A 16,449-nucleotide genomic window follows, 5' to 3' on the forward strand; every position below is an offset into this window, starting at 1 on the left:
CCAAGACATCCATTGGGAATATATATTGCACTACACCTTGGTAGGAAAATATTTTAAGACCCTGTTATTTACTGTATATTGATAACATCAAAGTATGAGAATACAAATATTTATATGCAGGGTACTACAAAATTCTTGGAAGGTGGGCCCATCAGCTGCGTTTTACCTTAATATTTAGTGTTACAGTACTTAATATCTGTAGCCAAGTTGTAAGGTTAGGTGAGAGATTCAGATGCCTAAAGAGGTAGATGCACAGGCTGGGAGGTGTGACAAGACCAAAAGGAAGCCAAAGACTTTCTGACATGGCAGCTGGAGACTACAGGGAGGTGAGAGACAGAGAAAATTAACTTTACCACAGGAGCATCTCCGAGGTGAGCCAACTTTACATCCATCACTTTTCCATCCTTCTCCAGCTCAACTTCTACATAAAACATGTTTGATGTTATGTAGCAGGCAGTCCCACTGGGGCTAATATGAGCATTAAGCCTGAGGAGAATATGAGAAAGAAAAAGGCTTGTGTATCTAAAAATTCTGTCACATGAAGAAAGGAAATGAGTATAGTTTACTTGGTCGTGGGAAGAGACACCAGGGATGCTTCAAAAATAACTCCTCCTTGGCTCAGCTTCTGAAAACTATCCAACCAGGCAATATATTCATGCCCTGTTCTTTGCTTTATCATGTTGGTTTGCTGAAAACTATTTACCTCAGTTTATAGCTTTGGGACCTAGGCATGCATGCCCTCTCTTCACCCAACAACCTGCTCCACAAATGTTTCTATGAATACAAAGGGCTAATCAAAATAAGCAGTTATGCCCATTCCAAGTAATCACTCCATTAGAACACTGAGCTGAAAAAAAATATTGTTGACAAGCCATCCAGATGGTGATCCCCACTGGACTCGGGGCCATGCTTGCTTATTTGCATTTATTCATAAACAAACTTACCCTTTTTGTTTGGATAAAGATTCCAATCTGTTCATCACAGAAAACAAAGATTTAGCTGCAAAAAATGGAAATGTTATTTAATCAGACTGCAATGATCAAGAAGTAGAACCAGTATTATCCTGCTTTAAAGGGTATGATTTAAGTAATGAGAAAATAGTATCTCTTGCATGTCTTCTTGTTATTAATGACAACTATTACCCTAGGATTAATGAGTTCTCTGCTGGGTAGAGCTTATTCTCAGACTTTGAGAACAGCTATAGCCTGAAGGCTTAGCCCAAGTCACAAGTCTCTTGTGTCAAATCCACCTCTGTGTTTGTACATTTGACCCCTTTGTGCAGAACATCACCAATAGAGATGGATGGGTAGTTTCCACAGAATATTAAAAAATACACTTTGAGTTATCTGACAGCTCATTACCATTTAACGTCCTCTGTATCTTCTCCATGCAAGAGAGCAATGGACTATCTGGAGCGTTACTGACAGGCCGTCGAAGTGGCTTATCCTAGCACATTTGTGAAAACAAGAGACAGAGAAAGGGTCTTTAAATTACCAGCCAAAGAGAAATATCACTGCACGTGACACAGAACACAGATGCCCAGTACAATGAAACGCTACTTATTTCTCTTTCTCAAACACAGAGGTGACCTATGATTGTAGCTATCCCTAAAGTGGCAGCACTGAATGGATTCGTGAAGACTCTGTTGTGCAGTAATTATATATCAGAGGCCTTCGGAGCAAGGAGCAGCTTTCCATTACCTTTTCTTTTGAGCTGAACACAAGTCATGTCAGCTAATTTCACCATGATACTAGAGAACAACTAAGGAAATACTTGTATTTTTATTTTAGGAAAAATCTGCCTGAGTGAAAAAGAGAGATCAGTAAGGACCACAGGTGTACTTGGTTAGACTCAGGGTGCAAGTTCCAGCTGGAGATATTAACTTAGAGAGCAAGCAAACTCTTCCAGCTTCTCTTCTAGCTCTTGTCTGAAAACTTCTCATACATCACACTTCAATTCACAAAGAACATTTGCTGCTGAAAAGTTTTCACTGTGTTCAAACTCAGGACATTGTTTTCAGAGTAAGGCTTTAGTTAAGCATTAATAAAAAAAAGCATAGAAACAAATGGCACTTTTTATACTAAGCTTACAGTAGTTGTGCTAATCTGATTTTTACAAAAATGATTCTTAACTATAATTAGCTACTGCAAGGGCGGGAAGCATGGAACAACTTAAGGTATATCACAGCAGGAGAGAGTCTAGGTAGCAGGTTTCAGGCCAGCTTCTGAAAACAGTATTTTCTCCCAGTCCTATGGGCAAGAAATTGTCTTTACATACTATGAACGTGCTAATGATAATGAATCAAAAATAACCTAAAATATTGGACAATCAGTGCTAACTCCTGAAGAGTTAAAATAATGCAGAAAATTCTTCTTATCCATTGCTGTAAGAAACATCAGGAGCCAGGCTATAAGAGGCACGAGGTTTTTGGCTTTTTTTTTAATAAAGTCAAGCAGTTTTTTAACCATCTTGGCAACTTGCTTTTACATCACATATCCTTCTCTCATCTAATCTGCAATTCTTACCATGCAAAAATGGACAAGTTTCAGAGTTTCAGTCCATGGTTTTTGTTGGTATTTTAAACGCAACTGTTCCATTAAAGCATTTGTAGAAATGGCTGTCACAGCACCTGAAAAACATGCCAAAATATTCGAAATATAATGGCGTGTATTTACATTGGCAACCAGAAAAGTTGGAGGAGGAAAAATGTAAAAACTTGCTAAGGTCATAAGCATTATGCTTCAAAAGAGGAGTAAGGAAAAAAAAAATGGTTTAGTTGAATTTTGCATACAAATATCTAATTTTTGTAAGACTTCAAACAGAAAAAGGGCAGGGGGAGATTTTGTACAGGCAAGTATTCTCAATATTAAATACAGAGGTGCAGCCCAATCTTCAGCTGGTTAAACAACTAGGCTTTCTTTACCTATGCACAATCTCATATGTGTATTCTTAATAACTACCGAGGCCTTGCTATGGGTATCAGGCATCCAGATTTCTACACCCTCCTAGAGCTCATTAGAGATAGAAAGTTACACATGATTTTTTATTATGAAAGTGGGGAAACACTGGCACAAGTTGCCCAGAAAGGCAGTAGAAACTCCATCCCTGGAAACATTCAAGGTCAGGTTAGATGGGGCTCTGAGCAACCTGATGTAGCTAAAGATGTCCCTGCTCACTGCAGGGTGCTGGACTAGATGGCCTTTAAAGGTGCCTTCCAACCCCAGCTATTCTATGATTCCGTGATTTCGCAGAGTGATAATCTCAATGCAGAGTTGCAACTTTTTTTTTTTTTTCCTCATTGGGATGGCAAGGAAGGAGAACGGGGCCAGGTAAACAAACATTTCCAGCCCATCATCAGTCTCCTTATAAATATTCTTTCTGGCCTTACATAGAATCCAGAGGCTCAAAGGAAGTTTTTTGCTGAAACGTGATGCATCTATAACCACTAATTCCATCAGGAATAAACCCAGAGTGAACTTCCTAATACATCAGCCTGAGACAGGCAAGAAGACTCCAGGCTGATTAATAAGAGGAAATTGAGTCCCTGCAAACACGCCGCGCACTCTGCTCTGCCCCTTAGAACCAGAAGAAACATTGCAAAGTGCTTCTTTGACCTAGAGGGCACTACAGCCACAGGGAATTGTCCCCTTTGAGCTAGCAGCACTGCAGCTGGGGAGGGAGACAGACTAGGAGAGGGACCTCTATACCCTTTGTATACACCAAGCAGGCACGGTGAGTGGAGGCTGGCAGCATCTTCCTCCTACTGGGAAGGTGAGAGAGCAGAAACCACAGTCCCTATAAAATAGGCCTCAAGTGGCTGGAGAAAGGGGAAGCAGTGGACCCCAACTAGCTCTTGCAAGCACCCCAACTGGGGAACATGCCCCCACTAATGTTCCCATTCACCCATGCCCTGATGCCTACAGGAGGGCTGCAGCCCAGCCTGTACCTCCATCTCCATTCGCTCTGCAAGAAACCAGGGCTCCCACTTGTAGCACCTGCACCACAGCACCTACAGGTGCTATATGAGGCAGAAAGCTTGCTCCCTCACAAAACTAGTCCCCAGGGGTTAGCGTTTGAACTTGAGAGCTTGATAAGTACAGCAACATCACCTCTGTTAATTTTTAGAAGGGGTAAGACACCCCATCAGTCATGCTCTTCCACATCTAAGTTCTAAACAGAAGGCATAATGTCTTCCCCATCTTTTCAGAAGGTGTAGCACTCTCAGGAAAAGACTGAGTTTTACTGGGGGAAGAAAGGCAGGGGGAGGTGTGATAGCAACAATCACTCAGCAAAACAGGGAAGCACTCCATAAGGGAGGTTTTAGTCAGGGGTTGAAGGGGGGGGGGGGGGGGGGAATAAGACTATGGCTAATGTTTGCATTGTATTTGTGCATCCTTTCATGGCAATCTCATGTTGCTAGTCTCCTTCTACATAGGAATCACTGCACAATGGCAGTGTGAGGTTTAATCCCTGACTAAGCACTATCTTGAAATTTGGTCAGCAGGGACTGCAAGGTCTACAGCAAGAAGAGCATGTCTCCTACAGAAACCATGCATGGCAGTGTTTCAAGATGTCTTGCAGCATACTCTCTGTTTTCAGCTGTCATCAGTCATGCTGCAGTGCCTGTCTCACTAACACATAAAGAAGGTGATCTTGGACTTGTGTGTAGGTACCTGAGTAGAAAGTAAATAGTCTGGTGGCTTCACTAAGATAACAGAGAAAACAACATATGGACCTAGGAAAACAAGTAGAAGCACGAGGTACATGCCAAAAAGTGGTATTTGTCTCCAGACAGACAGGTGTCAAGCATATTACTTAGGGAAAATCAATGCAGCTAGAAGAGTTAAATATGTTTGCATTTCAACTTTTAAAAAGGAGTTGAAAGGTGATCACATAAATTGATGATGTAATTTTATGCTTGCGGTAGATCACACTTCCCTAAAATTATTAGCTTGGTTTATGCTATTAAATATTCATTTATTTTTAAAACTGACACTAGAAGTGACAATAGGTATAATCATGAGCTTTACCCGTGACTTGGGTCATGTTTTCAGCATTTCTAGAGAGGCATTTTAGCGTAGGTTTGCTTGAACAATGTATTGAAATGTTTTCTGCAAGAACATGTACTGTGGCCCACGTAAAATAAGAAGGTTGCCTCAGTCCAGATCATGTGAATGGGTGTGTGCACATATGACATACCACAACTAGATAGTGTTTAATGTTTTTGTGGTAATTTTCATAATTGTTTGCATGATCCAGAGCTCATTGGAGTCCCTGTGATCTTGATACTGACTCCAGTGGTTTGATCATGTCCTGAATATGCAGAAAAGTAAATTATTTGCTGAAGAGAACACTTCCAAAATAAGGAAGGGAAACATGTCCCTGCTTACCTTGCTGCATAATAGCTGTTCTGCAAATAAAAAGAGGATTTGAAGTTTAAGTAGTCACAGTCTGGCATGGCTGATAAGCCTAAAATTCACTTTTCATTTTTAAACACAAAATAACCTTTTCCATTGTGCTCAAATGTATGTATTTCAGTAGGTGAATTTGCATGATTTGTCAAGGGTAGGGTTAGTGACACGTTTTCATAACATGTCAAATATTCTAAGGCAAGTAGTAGCCTTCATACCTACACAAAATTGTAGCAGTGGCTAAGATCATACATGAGAAACAGCAGCTTAAGCATCCTCGGATCAAGGTGGAGTTCTAGTATTCAGAACTGTCATGTCAAATTACCACACTCAAGAGAAGAGTTAAGAGTGTTGAATAATTAAAAATGTTCTAATTATAGCATCTCAGGCATATTAGATACACAAATGTTTAACTGGGTCAGTTCATGGGGAAAAAAAAAAAGCAACTGCCCAAGCAGTATCATCAGCATAAAATAGGAATTACTGCATGAATACTGCATGCCCACCTGCTCTAGATTACTCTTTCTGTGTGTTCAGCAAAAACTGCTGCTGAAAGAAACTTTCACGTACACAGTTACAAAACAAGTTGTCCCCAGAGAAAACCTTCTCTTACTCTAAAAGAATTGGAGGTTACCTTATCCTCTTTTAAAAGGTTAAAACCAGTACAATTCTTTAGGGACCTTTTGAGAAATTCATTATTATTACTATTTTGTTTATTTTTGTTGTGCTTTTCTGCATCTTGCTAAATTCCTGACTCTGTAATATGCTTCACAATGCATGCCCTGGGAACATTGTGATTCATATGAAAATAACATTTTGCAATTTCATAGTTCTTCCATTTCTGATGATTTTTCCAATTCATTGAATGGTACTTTGTTTTTCTGAGAAAGGATCAAAGTGTTTTCCGTTCATATTCTTGCATGAATTCAAGTAAACTATTTGTTTCAGCGAAGATGCTCTAGACTCAACAGAGAACAAAGGAAAGCTTTGCCTACTCTTGATACATTTTAATGATACCAGTTTGGAAAAGATTCCAGGAATTCCATATTCAGTGCAAGACTGGTGTATTTTTTGTTGTTTCTGGTTTCTTTTGGGGGGCTGGCATTTGTTTTTTTTCTATTAATCTTACATCCAGTCTTGATTTTTTTTTTTCATCTAAAGAATAAAAATCAAAATAAATCACCAGCAATATCTTCACTGGCCTGCTTCCAGCACTTTCTTGGAACTCCATCTTTCCAGAAGCCCTCAGCTGAACTGTTGATCAGAGAAAACAGCAGCTACCTAAAAGCCCATAGTAAGTCTAAATACAGAATTGGGGACTGGGGCAGTCAGTGAAAACCAGTGGTTCCAGTTAGGACTGCAGGATGTGTAAGAGGAGTCGCTATGATTATCTGAATTGATACCTGGTCAGGAGATGAGAAGTAACATGGTGTTATTTCACAACGTGCCATGGGATTTTAGCAGTGATAGAGCTATAAAATTGGCACGTAACTGGAACATGAAACAGTGTTTATCAAAAATGGTGAGCATTCAAACCATTCCTTTATCTATCCTAGGTGCTCTTCCATCTAAGGTAGGCTAAACTCAGTGCTGCTTAGCTTTTATGAACCATAGCTTGGTCTGATACGGTCTATAGTTCATGGCTTTACAACCCATAAATACTACAATATGTTTTGTCATCTTTCCTTCACGCTCTACAGTTACGGAATGTAAATATTTTGTTCCTGAGAGTAACATCAGAAAGTTGGTGTCTGCATTTTATTTCACTACAGCCATATAGACTGAACCAGTTTTACTTCACAACTTAAGAGCACTTCTGGCACTGTAGTCTGAGGCACTTTACACTGGTGGGCTTTGACTGTTTCCTACTCCTTCACTGAAAGTGATTAAGATCCTTCAAGGCCAAAGGCTGTATAGACAGAGATAAAAAATATAGGTTCATAGCAAATGGCCATGGATGTAGAAATGCCAACACTGATGGGGCATATCTTTTTCTTGGAGCATAGTCAAGATATGGCTAACATTTGATTTCTGCTTGACATTAGCATTTTAATATCCAAGTATAAGTCTTTTCCCAAAGGGGAAAAGAGACACATGTGACCATGATTTAAATAACCTCATGAATGAACATGGAAGGGCTGGCTTCACATGCACACATTTTCCCTTTACATGGTTTCATAGGAGACCATAACTGCTGTTCACAGAATCATAGAATCAATCAGGTTGGAAAAGACCTTTGAGATCATCAAGTCCAACCATCAACCCTACTCTACCAAGTACACCCCCAAACCATACCACCAAGCACCACATCAAAACACTTGTTGCTTATCCCACATCTCTCATCTTTCTAAGACTCTTCTGATCGTTTTTATAACTAAAATCAGGTGTGGCACCACCATTCATGTTCTTTACTGACATCAGTCAGCTGAAATCAATGAAGCCCATCACTTAAGAGTTGCAACAGCTCTCCTTCAAGATAGAGATAAAGCAAATGCAGATGGCACCTAATAACCATGAAATTTTGAACGTCCGCGTTGAAAATGTTACTTTGGAGGTGGGGAGAATGAGAGCTAAGAGTTAGTTGAGGAGCTGAAAATCATAATAAGCACTGAGGTAACTGAGGTAGGGAAGAGGTGAAATAGAGAAAGAGAGTAATTGTGCTTAAAGGAGCTTTCCACCAGTATGTCTCAAAGCTAACCAGACAGGAGGCCAGCTTAATTATCTTGTTTTTCTAGTTTGCAAACAGAGATGGGGAGAGGAGTGACTCCTGAAGCTGGCCATAGCTGCAGAACTAGAAACTGAACTGCAATTTACCTGACTCCACTATATCACATCTCTGTCAGAAGCAAGAAGGAAACCTTCAAAGAAAGAAAGAAAGAGATGGGGAAGAGACTAGAGGAACACAAGAGGAAAGGCTGTAAAAAGACATGTAAAAACCTTGAAGTACGAAACTATATAAAGTATGAAAAACAGGAGCAGTAGAAAAGGAAGGATATGGAAAACTGAAAAGATATAAAAGGGAAAATATGAGAGAAATAATTACATAGACAACTCTAAGATTAGAAAAAATATTTTTACAATATTTTTGGTGTTATTTTCAGGACAGAAAAGTGAAATTACTTTAGGTCTACTTTGAACAGTTTTAAACCAATATTGGTTTGGAGATGATTAGGCTTAAGTGTTCTGATCTAATATATATCAGGATATGGGTTATGTAACATGCAGACTGAAAAAAGAAACCGCACTCAGTGGCAAATACTGATTTCAGTAAAATAATGTGTAGGAGGGACTAATTTTTCAGATAAGAAAATACCATGAAGGAGCTCAATCCCAACAAATGCCAGTTAAACATGTTACACCAGTGCCATGTAGATGGGTACTCCATATAAGCTGCATATTTTACAGCATTCTATATTAGTTAAGCAATTTGATACTGGTTTTCATATCTTATATTTTAAATCCAAAACTAATTAAACTATGAAGGCTTGTTATAAATACATGCAATAAACATTGTATTATACATTTTAGTGCCTGTATATTTTTAGACATTTGGTAATTCCTCAACTGTGTTCCTAATAATGTTCTTGTCTATTCTAATGTCTCATAAACCAACTGCGCTGCAACCTGGAATCTCAGATTTCCAGATTCCTAGTCACCTACTAGAATATTGTAATTTCTCCTAGCTCTGCTGAATGACAAGATGAATGACTGCAAACTCATCACTACTCTTGGATTCATTGTTATTCAAGTCACTTTGCGGCACTTTCTCTATAGGCACAAAGCATTGAGGGATGGATTGTCTTTTCAAAATGGTAAGAAAACTGTTAAGTGCTAAGCATCATGGCTAGCTCAGATGGAATACTGAGAATAATGTCTATTAGCATTAGCTAATAGAGCTAAGCAAATGCAAGTATCTCATTACCCAACAGTTTATTACAGTAATCCCATTATCTTGTTTTTAGGCAATATGTATCTGCAAGTGTAGGGCGACATGTGTGACAGGTTTGGAGGCAGTCACAGATGATGGGAAGCTCCTCTGTCAGCTGACAGATTAAGACATCCTTGCATTGAGCAAGAGTAGTAGGAGCAACTTGCCCACACAACCTGTGTGTGTGTGTTGATTTGTAGTGTTCAGAATCTCGGCTGGATTGCTTCATTTTGAGAATAGCTGGTGTTTATCTGTGCACATCACAAAAATATTCCCTGGGTTGTATGTGCTGCAAAAGCATACAGAAAGACTATTCCTACCTTCTAGAGCTTAACCTCTAAATATAAAAAGCAGGTGAAAGCTGGGATGGGAAATGGAGGGGCAGTGGGCTGGCCAAGATCAGAACAGATTAGCAACACTGTGAGAGTATGCTGTGGTGTAACCCCAGCTGGCAGCTCAGCCCCACACAGCCACTCACCCACTGCCCCATGGTGGGATGGGGGAGAGAATCAGAAGAGTAAAAGTGAGAAAACTCATGGATTGAGATAAAGACAGTTTAATAGGTAAAGCAAGAGCCGCGCGCTCAAGCAGAGCCAAACAAGGAATTCAGTCACTACTTCCCATCAGCAGGCAGGTGTTCAGCCATCTCCAGGAAAGCACGGCACCATCACTTCCAACGTGTCCCCCCTTCCTCCTTCTTCCCCCAGCTTTGTATGCTGAGCATGATGTCATATGGTATGGAGTATCCCTTTGGTCAGTTGGGGTCAGCTGTCTCAGCTGTGTCCCCTCCCAAGTTCTTGCGCACCCCCAGCCTACTAGCTGGTGGGGCAGCGTGAGAAGCAGAGAAGGCCTTGGCTCTCTGTAAGCACTGCTCAGCCATAGCTAAAACATCCCTGTGTTATCAGCACTGTTTTCAGTGCAAATCCAAAACAGCCCCATAACAGCTACTATGAGGAAAATTAACTCTATCTCAGCCAAAACCCAGCAGAGAGTAGAATTAAGATGACCTGCATCCCAATCCAGTAGGCTGTCCCCCTAAGACCTGCTGTTGCACTGCCTAGCAGCAGGCACCAAAATAAGCTTTGTTACATCAGATTCTCCTGCTAGTTTTTGGAAAGAAACAGGCAGACTCTAGAGGGAGATTCAACCCCCCGATACAGGTACCACCCTCTCAAGGCAGCCGTTGCTCTCTTTTGTGCAAAGTGGGAGCTGCGTACCCAGTCTGCACTTGGGCATGCCAGACGTATACCTCAAGCGTCCTATGTCCCTAAAACCTGACTATCCCTTACACAAACGCGCACAAAAGCACACAGAGTTACAAACTTGGGAAGTACGAGTATGTTGATAATTAGCCAAGCAATAGTCTACCTTATTCTTCACTCACTGTTACTTATGTTTTCTCACAACTGGTACAAACTGGAGGCAGGTGAAAGCTTCTAGCTCTCTCCTTTTGTTGGGGGATGATTCTCCCCAGAATACATGGGTGGATTTGAACTGGGTGGTTTCTTTCCTTCAGTCCTGCTACTTAGAAACTCCATTAAGTCACAAATATATTTCATGTGTCCTGACGCACGTATTGGTAATAAAATGTTGTCTAATAAATTCTAATACAGTTGTGTCACCAGAATAAAAGAGAAGAAATTACCCGTGATATCAGGAAATTCTACCTCCCAGTATTAATTTCAGTTTGGTAATACTTCACAGCACAAAGGGCCACAGACCCAGCAGATGCCAGGCTAATCAATTCTGGGCTGAAATAGGAGGGTGCCCTCAAAAACCAGTAAGTGGTTTTGTTCCCTTTCTATTGCATCCCTCAGAAAAATGAAGTCTCTCACACTGGAAGATTTATTGAGATCTTGGAGGAAGAATAGATGTTTTATGCGTGATAAGGTGGTTTTCCAAAGAACGTGATTCATTCATTCATGTCAACAGAAATCTAAGATAAAATTACACTGTTAAATTATGCATACTTTAGATATATAGTGTGTGCTATAAAATGTGTGCTAAAGTAAAGGGAACAAGTATTTTTTGTTCCCTGGGAAAGGAAGTTGCACATCAGTGTTTTTCCCAAAGATTTGGACATGTTTTGTCTGATATGTCCACAGTATCTTTAGCTTTTTAAAATAAATTAAATCCTTGTCAGTATCAGTTGATTTCTTGGTTGTATTATGGTACATAATGCAAATACTGCTGGCACACAATTAATTACATCTCTGCTTAATTACACTTTGTGATTTTTCTCTGCAAGCATTTTAGGTGCAGAGCTGTACAGGCACATACACTAATACATAACAAAAGGCAATCACTACAGACATCCTCAGGGCCACATGGCAAATGTCTGCTACACTGGTTACACCAGTTTAGGTGCCTGCTGTAGCATTTAAACACCAGAGAGCAGCGAGCGATTCGAACTTTCTGCTACCTTGGGCTGCTCAACCCTAAGTTCTTCTGCAGTCAATGGAGCGGAACAGTTGCAGCACCTACTCTCCTCTGTGCTTACACTGAGTCACGCCCTAAAACATCATGGGTGCTACAGAGATGTGGTCACCTGCTAGCAATTGAATAGGAATTATTAATGTAACACATTTTCATGGAAATATTTCTGTTAGTTTTGAGTTAAAGAGCTCATTTTTTCCGCTTGGTTTAGGCAAGGTGCCAGGGGACATTTCACAAGCGGAGGATGAGGGGTATAGTATAAACTGTGTTTTATTGCATTATGATATGCAGCTTGGGCCACGCGACAAAAATTCAAAGTAAAATGGCATTTGTTTTCTTAAAGAAGACAGCTCTAAAGGGAGATCAAAAGGACAACGGCCAAGCCCATTAACAAGCAGCATGGTGCAAACAGGGCATTTCCATAGAATGAAACAGGTGGTATCAAGGTCCTATCCTACGCTGTTTGCCTGTTCCAGGACCACTCTACAATGCAAGTCAAAGCAGAGCAAATCAGGACAGTTCAGAGCTTAGTTTCAGAGGTGCGCTCCTGAGCTGAACCATAACACTGACAACCAAATGAATGTCTTTGATGCTTTTTAGGCACGATCCAGACTGCTATTAAAATCAATGCAAGACTTGGTTGACTTCAGCAGGGGAGCTTCCCTCAATGCGAAGGGAAGGGATACAACTATTGGTCAAGAAAAGATGAAGGCAACAAGGGAGGGAGGAGTGACAGCGTGTGTGCATTCTGCCAACCACCAGTGACACCTTTTCTGCAACTACGGATTTTCAAAACTGTGATTTCAGGGCATGACTGAAGGCTGATGTTGATGACAGGGAGTAATCATTCTTGGCTTCTCTGTGCACTAGGAAGTATTGAATGGCTGCAGACCACGGCATTAATGATACCTTAACTATGACTCGGCAATCCTTCCAATTGAAGATTGTGGCCAGCAGCCTGAGGGAGGTGATTCTCCCCCTCTGCTCTGCTCTGGTGAGACCCCACCTGCAGTGCTGCATCCAGCTCTGGGGACCCCAGTGCAAGAAAGACATGGATCTGTTGGAGCGGGTCCAGAGGAGGCCACGAAGATTCTCAGGGGACTGGAGCACCTCCCCTGTGAGGACAGGCTGAGAGAGCTGAGGCTGTGCAGCCTGGAGAAGAGAAGGCTCCAGGGAGACCTTAGAGCGGCCTTCCAGTGCTTAAAGGGGGCCTTCAGGAAAGGTGGGGAGGGACTTTTTATCAGGGAGTGTAGTGATAGGATGAGGGGTAACGGTTTCAAACTGAAAGAGGGGAGATTGAGATTAGATATTAGGAAGAAATTCTTTACTGTGAGGGTGTTGGGACACTGGCACAGGCTGCCCAGAGAAGCTGTGGCTGCCCCCTCCCTGGCAGTGTTCAAGGCCAGGTTGGATGGGGCTTGGAGCAACCTGGTCTAGTGGGATTTGTCCCTGCCCATGGCAGGGCGGGTGGAACTAGATGATCTTTAAAGTCCCTTCCAACCCAAACCTTTCTGCAATTATAAGGGTTCTGGAATACGTACCAAGAAGTAACACAGTAATCACTATGTGCACAGGGTCTAAGATTCTTACAGCATTTTCACGGTCTCATGAAAAGGCTAATCAGAGCTAGCATGCAAATTTTTCCCCATCATGAAATATCTAAAATGTTTTGTGTCTTATTTTGGCTGTTCTGTTGACTCAGAATTACTTTACTGCCCCCCCACCCCCGACTTTTTTCCCCTCCATTTACCCGAATCCAACATTTCTTTGTGTAAATGAACGTATTCGGCATTCTAATCAGCACAAACTGCATCTGGATTGCTCCTTTATTGCCATCAGTTTCTCAAACTCTGTGGAATATGCAAAAAATTAGGTCATACTGAAATGTGAGGCCAACGAAAATAAATCGTAGCAGGAGATGAAGTAAACACTGACTAAATGTCCAAGATGTCAAAAACTGGAGAAAACTGAGCACAGAGAACAACCAAGAAGACTGTAAAGCACACCTGCTTCGCAAATAGAGCACAACGGCTGCATGATGCGAACGTTGCGGCCGAAGATTTCCAGCGGAGGTGATAAAACCTGAAATTTCCAAACTTAGAAGCTATTTTCAGCAAAGTAATTGCGAGGAGGAGGGGAAGATTCACAACAATGGGTGTCGGCCCTGAATCGTTGCAGCTGGATAAAACAAGAACACACACTTGTTCCTCTATCATGCTCAGGTTCCGTTACGTTTACATTAAATCATGTTGTGTTTCCACAAAGCTCCCATTTGAACCAATGATTTAACAGGGAAAAACGCAGTTACTAAGGCATCGTTGTTGTTGTTTGAATTATTAAGATGGAAACTCCCCTCTCCTGTCTCTCACTCATCTGGCATCTGTAAATCCCTTCACGCACGGTGTGGTCCGAGGCTGTAACAACCCCGTAACAATCTCAGCGCTTCATGTTCCCTTCTGCCCGTGATAATTCTTAAACTCCGTGTATTAAACGTTTTCCCAGCTCGTACCTGTCCCTTGAGGAAAGCTCATGTTCTGCTTTCACCACTAAAAATAATTGTGTTTATAAATCTAGCGACAGATGCCGGGAACTGATCGCCTTACCACGGCAGGACACGCCGCAGCTATCCGCCAGATCAGGGATTAGCTGCGGGGGAAGGAGGGGCGAACGTGAAGCGATCGTGTTTGTCTCACTGTCTGGCTGAAACAAAGGTGGAGAAGCAGGCGCTCTGCCACCACTGGGCTCCCGAGTTAACGTGCCGCCGGGGTGAGCGGGACGCAGCCCCCACACCGGGCTAACCCAGGCAGCGGGCCCAGGAACAGGTCCCGAGCCGGTCGCGGCGTTCGGCCCCGCGGGGGGAACGGCCGCGTCCCCGCCCCCCGCCGTTACCCGCCCCGGCCCAACAGCCCGACCCTACGCCCCCCGCACGCGCGCCCTGCCGGAAGCAGCTGCCTGCCGGCTGCCCCGCCTCCTTCCGGAACCAGGTTCCGCCCGCGCGCAACCGGCGGCCTGGCCGTGCCGCGCCCGCGCGCCCGCTCCTCTACCCCACCTCGCCCAACCCCCGGCGCGTGCAGCCGCGCAAGCGCAGCACGTGCGCGCCCTGCCGCCTTACTCCCTCCCTCCGTCCCTGGCGGGCGGGGGCGGTGGGGCGGAGCCGCGTCCGGTGACGTTCCTGCCTCTGCGGCGGCGGCCGCCCGCGCGGCGCGGCGCGGCGCAGCGCAGCCCGCCCCACCTCTCCCGGCCCGCCCCACCCTCCGCCGCGGGCCGCGCGCGCCGCCGGCTCTGCGCGCGGGGGCGGTGCCAGGGCTCCCATCGCCCGCCCCGCCCTCCCCACTCGTTCCTCCGGCGGGCAGCGGAGCTCGTCCCGCCGCCGCAGGTGAGTCAGGGGCAGCGCGGGGGTCGGCGGGCTGTGCCGTGCTGCGCCGCGGGCCGGGGGGAGCCGTCTGGCGCCTCGCCACCGGGGCTGGGGAGGGGGAGAGAGAGCGCGGGGACCCCTCCTCGGGCGCCACCGGGGGAGCGCTCCGGTGCGGGGGGGTGGGGAGGGAGCGTTGGTGGGCGGGGGCTCACTGCGGCTGCCGCTCTCCCGCCGCCTGGGGGTCGGTGTTGGGGTGCGGCTGCCGCCCCGCCGCCCCCGGCCGGCGGTTTGTGCCTGTCGGCCCCACCCTGGGGTGTGGGGAGAGGCGGGCGCGGCCGCGGGCGGGGCCCGGAGCCTCCCGCGGGGGCCCGGCGGCCGGCCGCTCCCTGAAGGTTACGGGCGGCGACCTTGGGGGCTTCCCGCCCCGGGCCTGCCGCTGCCCGCCCGGGCGCTGAGGGGAGCGGGGAGGGGGCGGCGGAGCCCCGCGTGGGGGTGCGGCGGGGTCCGCCCGCCTCCTGTTGCCGCGGGCGCGGCTCTGGCGTGAGGCAGGTGCGGCGTCCCCACCGCCGCGTCCTCGGTGCGCGGGGTGACCGCGGCCAACGCCCGCACCTGCGGAGGGCGGAGCGCGGCGGCGGCAGCGCCTTCCCCCCCGAACAAAGGGGCCGCGCCTCGGGGCCGGCGGGGGAAGGAGCCGGGGCTCTCATCCCCCGGGCCGGCCCGGGCTGCGCGGCGCGGCTGCCGCGGCGGCGGCGTGTCAGCGGCCGGGCGCCGGTGCCTCGGTGCCCGCGGTGCGGTTGGAGGACGATGAGTAAGAGCGGCGTTTCTGTAACGTTTAATTGCTGCTCGTTTTCGTGCGCTGCCCTTGTCTGTAGGGGTACGCGTTAAAAGGCGTTGCTGGTAACTGCAGCCCGCGCTTGCCTGCAACAAAAGGAAGAAGTACAAAGTACGGCTATTAAGTTCCCTGTATAAAAGAGCCTTTCCATGCTTACGTAGTTGGTTAGGTAAATAATTTGGTGTTTACTTTTGGGTTTCTTTTGAATGGAAGCTAATAGCTTCAGCACCTTCCCCTTAATCGAGTCTTTCTCAAAATGAAGATGTTAAGTGGGGCAGATGTGTCCCAAGAGTCACCTAGACGGAGGTTCTTATGTGTGTCTGCTTTGTAGCATTGCTGAACCACCCTGGCAGAAAGACTGCCAAAATGTTTATTTTCAGACTCAGAATGACCCTAATGTTTTGTTCCAAGCTTGCATTTCCGATTCTCGCTGGAAGGAGACTTCGCGTTCTGCAGTGCAAACCATCGCACTTCCAGAAGTGGAAGC

At 45.0% G+C, this 16,449-nt stretch overlaps 1 protein-coding gene across 1 annotated transcript in view; it reads left to right on the forward strand.

The window, feature by feature from the left end:
- Positions 1-15,132: 15,132 nt before the first annotated feature.
- The window catches only part of RALA (RAS like proto-oncogene A), a 29,627-nt gene continuing 28,310 nt past the window's right edge, over positions 15,133-16,449 (forward strand). Inside the window, exon 1 of the mRNA XM_086468485.1 lies at positions 15,133-15,151. The gene's annotated coding sequence lies outside the window, so the exon portion shown is untranslated. The remainder of the gene's footprint in view (positions 15,152-16,449) is intronic.

Source organism: Leptosomus discolor, chromosome 7 (genome assembly GCF_034619465.1).
Source record: "Leptosomus discolor isolate bLepDis1 chromosome 7, bLepDis1.hap2, whole genome shotgun sequence".
Taxonomy (NCBI): domain Eukaryota; kingdom Metazoa; phylum Chordata; class Aves; order Leptosomiformes; family Leptosomidae; genus Leptosomus; species Leptosomus discolor.